The sequence below is a fragment of the Lactuca serriola genome, chromosome 8 (genome assembly GCF_051521515.1).
Source record: "Lactuca serriola cultivar US96UC23 chromosome 8, Lser_US96UC23_V15, whole genome shotgun sequence".
NCBI classification, from domain to species: Eukaryota; Viridiplantae; Streptophyta; class Magnoliopsida; order Asterales; family Asteraceae; genus Lactuca; species Lactuca serriola.
The window spans coordinates 89,206,233-89,218,655 of NC_136415.1; the positions used below are offsets into that span (position 1 = coordinate 89,206,233).

The 12,423-nt window shown below is 39.5% G+C and overlaps 1 non-coding gene across 1 annotated transcript; it reads right to left on the reverse strand.

Annotated features, from left to right (window-relative positions):
• Nucleotides 1-404: 404 nt before the first annotated feature.
• On the reverse strand, nt 405-511 carry LOC145071651 (small nucleolar RNA R71). Its single transcript, XR_013690658.1, has one exon. It is a non-coding gene; the product is annotated as a small nucleolar RNA R71 (small nucleolar RNA).
• Nucleotides 512-12,423: the final 11,912 nt, after the last annotated feature.

Below are 12,423 nucleotides of genomic sequence, written 5' to 3' on the forward strand. Positions count from 1 at the left end.
GAAGACGATTTAGCTATCACTATGGCTAATATCGATGAAGTCCCCATGGGGGACTGGAAGAAGAGGATGCGCGATGACACCGGCCCGGGACTTGTGCAGCCTGCAATTCCCGCGACCGCTACTTTCGAACTAAAAGGCCATATTCTCGCTCAACTAAAGGAGATTCCTTTTTATGGGAAGGATCACGAAGACGCCTACAAGCACTTAGACGAAGTGAATGATGTGGCCGACTACTTGAATGTACCGAATGTCCCCCGCGAGACCCAGCTTCTTCACATGCTTCCAGTCATGTTCAAAGGAGCTGCAAAAGATTGGCTAAAGTCACTTCCTCCCGGATCGGTCACCACATGGGCCAAGATGAAAGAGGAGTTCATAGACACTTTTGTCCGCCCTCCAAAATAGCCAAGCTAAAGAAAGCCATTGCCAACTTCGAGCAACAACCCGGAGAATCTCTTTATGAAGCATGGGAAAGGTACAAGAGTTTGCTTAGAAATTGCCCACATCACGACCTTAATAGCCAACAAGAGGTCTCCATTTTCTATGATGGAGTCATTGTCACCACAAGGCAATTACTCGATTCTCAAGGCCCACTCACGAAGAAGGCGCCCCCGGTAATCAAGGAGTTAATTAAAGAATTCTCTAAGCATTCTAGAGAATACCACAATCCAAGAAACGAAGTAAGTCGGGGGGTAGTGAACTCGACAAACGATAGCATGGCGGCGGTGATAGCTAAGCTTGATAGTCTTGATAGGAGGATGAAAAAAATGGATTAAACAATCCATGCTATTCGGGTAGGATGTGAGAATTGTAGAGGGCCCCATCTCACAAAAGATTGTGATTTGGATGAGAATGGAAATAAAAAGGCTCAAGTATTCTATTCAACTGGTGATCGATATGACGAAAATTGGCGGAAACCGAAGAAGGAATGGCTCCCATACGAAGAATACAAGAAAGCTAAGGAGGAGAAATACAAGCAGAAGGAGAGGGGATAATATCAAAAGGAAGAACCAGTGATAGAAAAGAAAGCTGATTTGGAAGAAATGTTCACTAGATTCATAGTCGCGTCCGAAAAGAGACACAATGATCACGATGCTGCAATACATGAGACCGGAAACATGCTAAGGAATCAGTAAGCATCCATTCTCAACATTGAGAAACAGCTAGGACAGCTTGCACACCAAGTGAACGAAAGAAGGCCGGGTCAACTTCCAAGTAATACCGAAGCCAATCCGAGAATGGAGAATGTGAGTGCAGTGACTTCCAGCAATGAAGAAATTTTCACACATGCACAGAGGATCTCCAAGAGGAAGACAAAACAGGCAGAAGAGTCGGCTCCAGCAAAATCCGACCAGACTCGCCGAGTCCCTCTAATGGACTCGACGAGTCCATGCGTAAATATCAAAACTGTCGTTCCCTTAAAGCCATATAATCCCCCTCTGCCATTCCCAATCAAAGCCATGCCTGTGGAAAAAGTTGAAACCTATAGAGCCTTTATGAAGCATGTTAAAGCCCTCCAAGTCAATGTGCCATTTGTAGAAACGATGCTCACAACACCCAAGTACTTCAACTTACTGAAAGGTCTCTTTGCTGCTAGGAAAGACTTGGTTGAAGAAGCGGAAATAATATTGAGTGAGCTACCCGAAAAGAAGGGCGATCCGGGGAGTATTATAATTCCGTGCCAGTTTTGAAATGCATTTGTCACTCAAGCGTTGACCGACTCGGGTGCAAGCATCAATTTGATGCCTTTCTCTTTCTTTAAGAAGTTGAATTTACCGGAGCCAAGACCGGTAAACATGAAGATCGATTTGGCGGACAAAACGACAATTCATCCACAAGGCGTTTGTGAGGATCTTCTTATTAAAGTCGACAAGTTCATCTTTCCAGTAGACTTTGTGGTGGTTGACATGGAAAAAGACCCCAAAATTCCGATTATTTTGGGGAGATCATTTTTAAACACCGCATGTGCTTTAACTGATGTATGTGAGTCTACACTAACATTGAGGGTAGGTGACGAGTCCGCAATGTTTAGAGCCATACCAGAAGCCAAGCAAGAAGAGAAAAGAAAAGAAGAAATCTTATTTATCCATTTGGATGATGAGATACTACAAAAAGAACTTGAACTTTTGCAAGAAAAAGATCCAAACAAGTTTTTGCTACCTTCTGGAGAAGATGGAGATGTTAACACGGACCTGGAGGAGATAGAAAAGTTACTGGAAGGAGCCTACTTGGAAAACACAAGTGGAATACGATCCGACTCGCCGAGTCACTCTCCTGGACTCGATGAGTCCAGTCAAAATTGCCAACAACTTGGACGACTTAGATCTGCTTGTTGCTAGTTCTATGCATATTCTGGACTTGGATATTCTTCATGATTCTATAGAAGAACAAACAGCAGAAGGAGAAATGGATACGAAAGTTCAACACGCCCATATAGCATGTATTGATGCAATTCTGCTTGAAGATGGGGTAAGCACAGAAAAAGAGGAGAAGAAAAAGGATAGGAGAGTGGAGGCTGATCAACCATTCATTACCAAACCTAGAGCACGCACTTTCACAAAATACGAAGTAATTAAGTTTGAAGAAAAGGAGGTGCAAGAGAAGGTGAAAAAGAATGGGGGAAAGAAGAAAAAGAGAAAAATGGAAGCCCAAGCAGTTGGAGATGATGCTGTAAAAAAAAGAGAGAGGAATCAAAACGGGCTTACAAAAAGAAGATTCACGCTTACAAAACGAAGTACAAACCACAAAAGACTAGGCGTGCATTCCCGGTGCTGGAAGATGACGAGACATAGACGGGAAAGAGTCCAGCTAACGACTCCTTAAAAAGAAGTGCTTGGCGGGAGGCAACCCGTTGTTTATAGTTTGCTTTCTTTTACCTTTTTAGTTTTGTTTGAATTTTTTTTTGTTTTCAGAATTTTAATTCTCCAAATCATCGGACATGTCTGCTTGAGAGTGCGTATGGACTAAGTGTGGGGTGGAATAAATTTCCTTTTCTAAATAATTGACAAAAATTTTATAAATTTTGAATTGTTTGCAAGAGACTCGCCGAGTCTGACCATGACTCGACGAGTCCATTTAGATTTCAGAAAAGAAATAAGATCGCGACCAGACTCGCCGAGTCTAACCTGACTCGACGAGTCGGTATTATTTACAGAAAAAAATAATAATGAAATTACTTTTACAACCGGTAACTAGGGTTTTAACCCTAATAAAATCAGTTTCTTTTTCACAACACACTCGTCGTGCACCTCCCTCCAACAAATTCTCTCAAGCATTCATCTTCTTCAAACCTTCTTCCATTGTTCTTCAAGTTTTTCAAGTTCTATCACAAAAGGTAACTAATTTCTTCTCATTTTCTGTTAGAAGCATGATTTTAAGATGATCTAGGGTAGTAATTGCATAGAAAACCCGATTTTGAAGAATAGTGAAATTCTAGGGTTTCGATTTTTCATGAATTATGTTGTTTTGCATGACTATTCTTGCCCTAATACCTTATAGACATGCCCCTGGACAAAACCCTTGAAGTAATTTTGAGATTTCATGGTTCAATTTAGACCGACTCGCCGACTGACTCGCGCAGTTCTTGCGACTCGACGAGTCGAGTCGGGGACACAGGAGTGAGTTATTTTAATGATTTTCTGTGTTTGCTTGGTTTTATGTTCTGTGTTGTGCAAGAAAATGTTTCACAGGGGGCGTGGTTCAAGTGGACGCCAAGGAGATTTTCCTTGGCTAAATTTCCCTCAACTCAAGTCCGCTTCTACTATGACGAGGTGGAAGAAGAAATTGGCTGAAGTAAAGAAGAAGGAAATTTATGTGACCAACAGAATTGATTGGGGTTGGTTGCAAAGCATGCGCTATGAAGAGGAGTTGGCTCCTTATCTTTTAAAGGAGTTTGTTTATGAGGGAGAGACGATGGTATGCGATGGGTGGAGTCGGGTCTTCCGTATTCAAGAGCCGGTGTATCGGGAGCTTTGCCTGGAATTCTTCTCCACAGTATCTTTTTGTGGGGGGGAAGGATGACTGCTATCACCCGACGAGTGTTAGTTTCTGTCTTGGGGGTGAGTTTCATCAGTGCTCCGTTGTTGACTTGGCTTGTCGGATGGGTATTTATGATCGGTCATTGGTGTCGACCGCTATTTTCCGTGCATTTATGGAACACTCTCACAAAGTGTTCCCCAATGGAGTGACGAGCACGGGTTGGTGGAATACGATTGCCAACAAAGTGTACATTCCGAAATCAGCCCAGGAGGGAAGCATTAGGTCACCTACACACTGCCTTATCCACCGCCTTATTTCCACCACCATTAACCAAAGGAAGGATGATGACAAGGTTTCTAACCTTGATGTTTTCTACTTATGGAGCATTATCACACCCGATATTTTCTGCAATATTCCTTGGTGTTTAGCTTCATACTTGGCGGAGGGTGCGGTCAAAGACTACAAGACATCGAAGATTAATGGTGGAATGTTTGTCACACGACTCTCTAATTCATTTGGGTTGATGACCCGTGGCGCGTGGAACTTGATGACTATGATTCCTACCCCTCCATTCAATCCTATTCTTTTAGGAGGGCTAGGATCATTGAGGATTATGGTGGAGGTCATTATGCTATCTCGCATGATGATCCTGTTGTTGGTCCCGTGGCGCCGGGAAGGAGGGTCCGGTCAAGGCGAGAGTGTGATGTCGAGGAGGAACCGTCGGTGATTCCGGTAGACAATGATGAAGTACCAATGGATTGGTACAATGTTGAGATGAGGCGGTTACAAGATCAAATGGCGCGGGGTATCAACTTTAGCAATCAATCCCATATTCGGTTATTTGACCATTTCAACATACCGCATATTGATGGTGGTAACTTCCAGTATATTCCATCGTGTGAAGAGGTGATCAATGCGAGAAGGAGCGGTGCCGGATCATGACGATGATGAGGAGGATTAGTCTTTTTGTGTTTTTATTGAACAATTTCAATTTTTATTTTTATTTTCGTTCTTATTTTGTGTGTTTGGAATTTGTTAAGATTTTTTACTGTTTTGCTTAATGTGTGATTGCCTTGATTATTTTTCAGAATTGAATTAGGAGTGCTTGCATAGAAGGGTTAGAGTTATAGAGTCAAGAGGGTTATAAGAGTGAAAGAGAGTCAAGAAAGGGAAGCGTTAGAGTCAAAGTATCGAGTCCGGTCCTTAGGGACATGAGCGAGTGAGTCCAGAAGTGAGGAGAAATTTTGAAGATTTATTAGAGGCTGGAACAAATGCAGAATGCCGTTTTTTTTCGTCCAGCGGTCCACTCGTTGAGTGCACTAAACTGACTCGATGAGTCGCCCAATATTCTCACACATTCGAAGATGTCCGCGCTTATACTCGACGAGTCTACATACTTACTCGACGAGTCATTTATTTTCATACCGAGAGGACTGCTGATTTGATGCTGATGAGTGTACCACTTGACAACTTATTCTTCCATATCGATTCTTGAAGATCTTACATTGTTTCCCCTGCATATTTGGAGCTGCCACACGAGATTTTGATACCCAAGTCATGGGTGAGTTGTTCCCATGGCTAAAGTCAAGAGAAGAATGAGCTGAAGAAGAGAGAATCAACCTATCGACTGCTACCCTAGGGGAGTTTGTTCCAATTCCCTCTATATATTTGCATTTTTAGTTTTTGCATAATATGCAATGAGGGCATTGCATAAAATAAGTGTGGGGTAGGGGGTTGGTCATATATTAGAAAATTTAGAATCTTAATTTAGGCTAATTTTAAAAAAAAATTATACCAAAAATATTACTTAGGACTTAATTTAGAAAATTTTGGTAAAGCAATTAGGATTCTATGTTAAAATTATGTTGATAATTGCATGAAGACCCAAATTTTTAGTTGAGCCTATACACGTTCTAGTGCATTTGTAGCTTCCTTATTCCAGTGAAATCATGGGACAAAAACACGACCCCGCTCAGCCTGAGTGATGCAATATGTTTAGCAGCCTAAACCTGAAATGTATCCAGGAAAATTATTTTCGTTAGCCAATAAAGGTTGAGATTGAGCGCCCCTGCTTAAGCATGTAGGTTTATTGAGTGAAAAAAGTGAGGTACATGTAAAAAAAAAGAGAATTACAAGAAAATTTGTAAGAATTTTGGAGCGAATAAAGTGAAGATTAAAAGATCAAAATTCCAAGAAATTCAAAAAGCTGAAGATACCAAAAATCAATCAATAAAGGTGGTGAATTCAAAGAGATCAAAGATCAAATTATCAAGGAAGTGAAGAATTCGGAACAGCTCCATAGTGGTATCGAAAAGTTGTAATTCTAGATTATGTATGCTTGGGTTGCTCAATTAAAAATACCTTGAGGGTAAGAGGTTTTATGCGGATGGATTCGAAGGGTTGCATAAAATGAGCATAGTTCGGGGTGAATGGGCGAATGTTTATGAGGATTGTGAGTATTTGGAGTATGGGGAGTACTTAGGACAAATTTAGACACAAATGTACGCGTTGCGGTCTTGACATAATGGTTGGGTTAGATTGGAGTTGTCATATGTGATTCTAATGTTTAAAATTTAGTTTTGCTTGGGGGCAAACAAAAGTCAAGTGTGGGGTATTTTGATATGTGCATATTTAGTTCATATTAAGTATAGATTTTTATTCATTTGTTAGCTAAATTATTGCATTTTATGGACAAAAGGTACTTAAAAGTGTTTGAATTATATTTTCAGTCCAAAAATGAAGCTCGGAAGCAGAAGGAAGCAGGAGAAGCGGTTGAGAGATCGAGAATGGAACAAAGAAGAAAAACACCAAAAATAACACCTACTCGGCGAGTAGGGTCAACTACTCGGCGAGTCCAAGCAAAGATTCGAAAAGATAAAGACTCGGGATCCCAGAGACTTATCACAATACGGGGACTGAGAGATGGACTCGACGAGTCGCCACCTGACTCGACGAGTCAATTCGTATATATAAAGATAACTCCTCAGAATGATGGAGAAAATTTTTTGGAACGATTCAGAAGAGTTTAGCTGCGATTAAGAAGGCAGAAAAACCCTAGGAGACGACGAGAGAAGCTAGAATTCAATCCCGAAGGAGAATTGAGGCAAAATTTCATCATTCCACTTAATCTTTTGTTTTGTCATTATGGTTAAACAATTAGACTTTATTTGTTTGCTGTTATTTACTTCAATTATGAGCTAAAACCTTTAGACTTCTGTTTGGGGATACAAAATTGATACTATGGTTTGATTAATTGGTAGGATTAATTCTAAGTTGGTGATTATGTTATTTTAGCTTGCTAAAGAACCTTGTGTGTGAATAATAATTAATTTTCTGTTAATAGGAAGATAATTGATTAGCATGAACATCTATTGATTATTAACCTCATATGCTATGTGATCACTATGCCATATGTCTAGGATTAATGAATATGAAACTAGAGTTAATAAGAGAATTGAGTAAATTCATGTGCAAGCTTGTGTGATGACCATCAACAAGAAGTTAATTAAAAGATTAAATTAGTTAACTATTGCAAGTCTAAATTAACCCGAATAATTAATCTAGTAAATCTAATTAAATTAGACAACTGGCCACTGTTTAAGTTATTTTATTTGCTAAGGATTAGTGTAGGGAATGCGAATCTAATCACTTGGATCGGTAACCAACAAAAGAATCAATCCATTACACCATTACCTTGAAATCAACCATAGGATCAATTGAGTTGAACTAAACAGAAGTTCCTTCATAATTATTGAATCTAGTTAATTCTTTGTTTTCTAGTTTTTAAATTAGTAATAGTTAGCAAGTTTCTAGTCTTGTTAAACCAGAGAAACCCCCTTCTTAATAATTAATTTAGATAGAATTAGTTTTTAGTTTTAATTTGCCGTTCCCTGTGTTCGATACCCTACTTATCCAACTATACCACAATTGATAGGTTCACTGCCTTTGTGTGTTATTTTACAATTGAAAGTAGGTTTAAAACTAAGTGAGTTTGCACACATCATATATCTAGTGCTATCTTGAGTTTGGAGGTTGGATCTGAGGTTGCTACCTCAGATCTAGTGTAATGATGATCCAAAAGAGCATAAAGTCCCTGTTCAAGAGTTGTTGATGAAGCCTTTTAGTCCCAAACCCTAGCCCTAGAGTGTATTATGCTTAGATCTCCTTGGATTCACGTAAAGTTTGCCACTTTATATGATGGATGGCTTGTATAAGAGTAGATCTATGGATTGGAGACTCTGCATGGCTTGGAAAGCCTCTGTTTGGGTTAAGAGCTAGTGGTACTCGGCGAGTCACATGGGTGTACTCGGTGAGTTGCTTGAAGATAGGCAACAACTCGGCGAGTTGGAAGAACAACTCGGCGAGTTGGTTGAAGATATCCTTGGACTCGGCGAGTCTGGTCGTGAGGTCCTGACCTTTCCTGGTTGAGCTGTGAATCGGTGAGTCAAGGGATGACTCAGTGAGTTGAGTGCGATTAGACTCAGAGTTGTGGGACTCGGTGGGTCTTGGGGTGACTCGGCGAGTTGAGTCGTGTTATGGGAGTTTCAGAGCATAGGGACTCGACGAGTCAACAGGGTGACTCGACGAGTAGAGATAGGCTTGTGTTGACTAGTTGTCTTCCAGGGGTATTTTGGTATTTATTAAGTTTAGTGTTTTGGTTATTGATCAGTGGTGAAGTTCGTGTCAGAGGTTGGAGCAACGTGATCTTATCTCTTCAGTCGGCAGTTGCAAGGTGAGTTATCCTCACTATATACACAGGCTCTACAGCACCAAGGCCGGCCCTTTATCGTATTGTAATCCGGGTATCGTTGTTATATTTTGCTTGATATGTTTGCATCCTTGTAGTTAGGATAGTATATGTTAGAGACCTGGTTAAGGTCGGTATCCTGGTATATAGGATGCTGATATGTTCGTGACCGGTTAGGTCGGTATCCTGGTTAGGATGATGTTATGTTATGTGATCTGCTAGATCAGTTTTAGTGGATGTGAATTGTTATATGATAAAATGTTTATGTGCATATGGTTGTTGAACTAGGGTTGGGTTGAGGCGGGTCCTGCTTTGTGCTGTAGGCCAATATTCCCAGGGCGGACCGGATATTCCGAAGGCCTAGCGAGCGGTCCAGATAGGCTGTAGGCCCCACGAGGGCGGACCAGACGTGCCGAGGCTCGGAGAGTGGACCAGGCCGACTAAAGGCCCGGTTTGGGCGGAACAGTCATACTATACACTCAGAGAGTGGACCAGGTGGGTTGAAGGCCCCGTGCGGGCGGACCAACCACACTGCAGACTCGATGGATATGGCTAGACTCGGAGGGTAAACCAGGTGGACTGAAGGCCCGGTGCGACGGACCAGTTACACAGTAGACCCGATGTGCATGGCTGTTCTGTGTTCTGTTATGATATTGAATGTTATGTGTATGGTATATGTGGTTGGTATTTTGGGGGTATCTCACTAAGCTTTAGGGCTTACAGTTGTGGTTTAATGTTTTTCAGGTACTTTAGGAGACCGTGGCAAGGCAAAGGCATGATCGTACCGCTCCTCAAGATTATGTTTTATGATATGATTCTGGGAAGACTCTGATAATAATTATACTAAAAACCTTTTTGTAATAACTTAAAGAAACTGGGTTGTTTTTGAAAAGTTTAAATTGCTTGGAATTTTTAGAGCGTTACAAAGATTGAGTTCAGTCCATATGTGTTTGGATTTGTCATTATCCTTGTCTCGTGCCTATGGTTTTGGCAATTCACATGGATAAGAACACATACACCATAAAATCTAAGGGTCATAAGGTTTCTCTCTGATTCATGAAAATGATTATGAGGAAACACTTCCACCAAGTAGATTTGAAGCAGATAGAAAAGGTCTAAACAATCGAGACTATGATTACGACATCCCTTTTCATAGTTCTAAAATTGTTTAGACACACCTGTGAGCTATCTAAGGAAAGGTGTATGATTTTGATAAAGTTTTATCAAAGCATCTCGTATCAGAAGTCTGAACTTTGGTAAGAAAGTCAATAAAGTATTGATTTCTAGAAGTCCGACTGATTTCTGAGTACATGTCAAAGCTAGTGGGAGCATAAGTGTTATGCTAGTAATCATCATGTTAGTGGGAGCATGATAATTATGGTAAAGGTTGCAAGTTAGCAATATTAATTATAGAAAACAAACGTTTCAATTCGTGGAGTTTCAGGGGGTGAAAAGTTGTTTTGCTATAATTAAGGGAGAGGAAATTATACTTCATTTCAATTCTAAAAAGCTTAGATTGAGTTTATAATCATTCTAAAGAGCTTATATTGAGATTTTAGTCACCTTTAGTCAAAAATATACATATGGATTTCATGTTGGATTGGTTCAACTTAAGAAAATTCTATATATTGCGTTCTCAAAATTTGATTATGATTACAACATCCCTTTTCATAGTCAAATTTTGCGAATATGGCAAACAAAAAATTATTATGGCAAAAGACTGGTCTAGAACCATGTCTTTATGTGAAACATTATGAATCGTGTCCTATTTACTTTGGGTACAAGATCGATTACATGTGCTATAATATTTATCCTTTCTGAATTTTCCAATGCCTTGGGGCATTAAGGGGAACAATGTCTAGAATTGGATATGACTAAAGTGATTAAGCAATTGTCGAGGACAATCTAAGGTTTACCAAAGATTGGTTGCTCAAGGACAGTTGGAAGTATACTGTTAATATTGGAAGGACCATATTGACATAGTCTGAAAAGAGGCAACTCTTGTTCAGAAGTGGTAGTCAAAATGGGTAGATGGAAGCAATATGTGTAAGATTAGAAAAAACTTAGTGCAAGAAGCATGTTCAAAGAAATGCATACTTTTAACATAAGGCTTTGTGTCCATGGAGTAGGTCTTCATTGGAATACTCTGTAATGGTTGTTGACAAGTCTTTGTGAGTTTGTACACATTCATTGCAAGAGGGTAGTGCATTTAAGTTTAAAATCTAACAGATTTCGATTTGGAAGTGTGAAATTAGAATCATTGAAAGTTTGGTCAATTGGTTTATTTCACAAAAGTAAGGATCATAGACAAACATAGAGTGCATACTTGGTGTATGGCAAAGCTATTGTTTAGAAAACATAGTGTACATCCTTGGAGCACGGGAAACCTAGTGTTTTAATTCAAGTATAAAGTTGATAAAACCGAAATAATGAATAATGAGTAATCAGTATGGTGATAAATAGAAAGTGTTTTATTTATATTCATAGGTTTTGATACCATATTAGATTCATTTATTCTTGTGTTTCGCTTTGCATGTTTTGACTTCCATAATAACTAGGTTATTCTTCCGAAATGACTAAGTTATTCAAAACCATCCACAGTCGGTCATATTTTGGAAGTAGATATGAATCAAGATTGTCATGGGTTGGCTTGTAGAGGTCCAAGTTGGTGGACAAAGTTGTGCTACAACACTCATGAGTGCTCATAAGTTCTGAGTATTGGATTCAACCCACGCTCATTGGAATCACTTCATGGATTTTATCACGAGTGATCATGAGACGATAATATCTTATATTCTTCAAACCTAGAGATATGAGTTGTTACTATGAGTTGGTTGCACGAAAACGCATTCGGTAACTCGATGTTAAAAAACGTGCCTTTGTGTATGATTCAACAAGTAGTAGAACAAGCCATATGAGTCGAAGTTTATCCATTCCTTTTTCCTTTAGGATAAAAGCGATATATGTGGGCCCCTCGATGATTTAGTGATGACATATGTGAGTGCTTGGCTAAGCCAGTACTGATTTGATTTGTTCAATTAGTCAGTCATCATAAATCGGAAATCAGGAAACAACAAATGGACAGAGAGAATGATTGATAATCCATGTCTCAGTCCATATGATATCTAAAATTGAGGAATATATGATCCCTTATCTAATGGACAAGTCATTGACAAAGGTCAGAGTTTATCGGCAAGGTCAAAGTTCGACAGAAGCTTTTGAGAGCTACGATTGCTATTCGGGGTTTGAAGTCATACTCAATAATAGTTTTAGACTTATCCAAGTGGGAGACTGTTGGATTAATGTCTAGATCCATAACTATAATTGGTAAGACTTGACCTGACCCGACATGGTCCATTTGGGTTGCATGGCATCGGGACAATTGGATAGACAAGATGAGGAAAAAGGATACTAGTGATTTATATTAATATATTATAAGTTCTAATATATTAATATATAATCATATTATTTAATTAGTATTGATCAAGAATTAATTTATAATTAATTAAGTGATCCAAAGGAACTAATTAAATATGGATTCTAAGATATATGTGTGAGATGGGCCAAGTTCATTTAGGTTGGGCTAAGATTTCATGGATAGTCCATGGAGTGTTTAACCCATGGATCATATGAAATGAAATGTCATGGGTATTAGGGTTTAACCCTAATCTCCACACTATATAAAGATGTCCTTGGTTGGT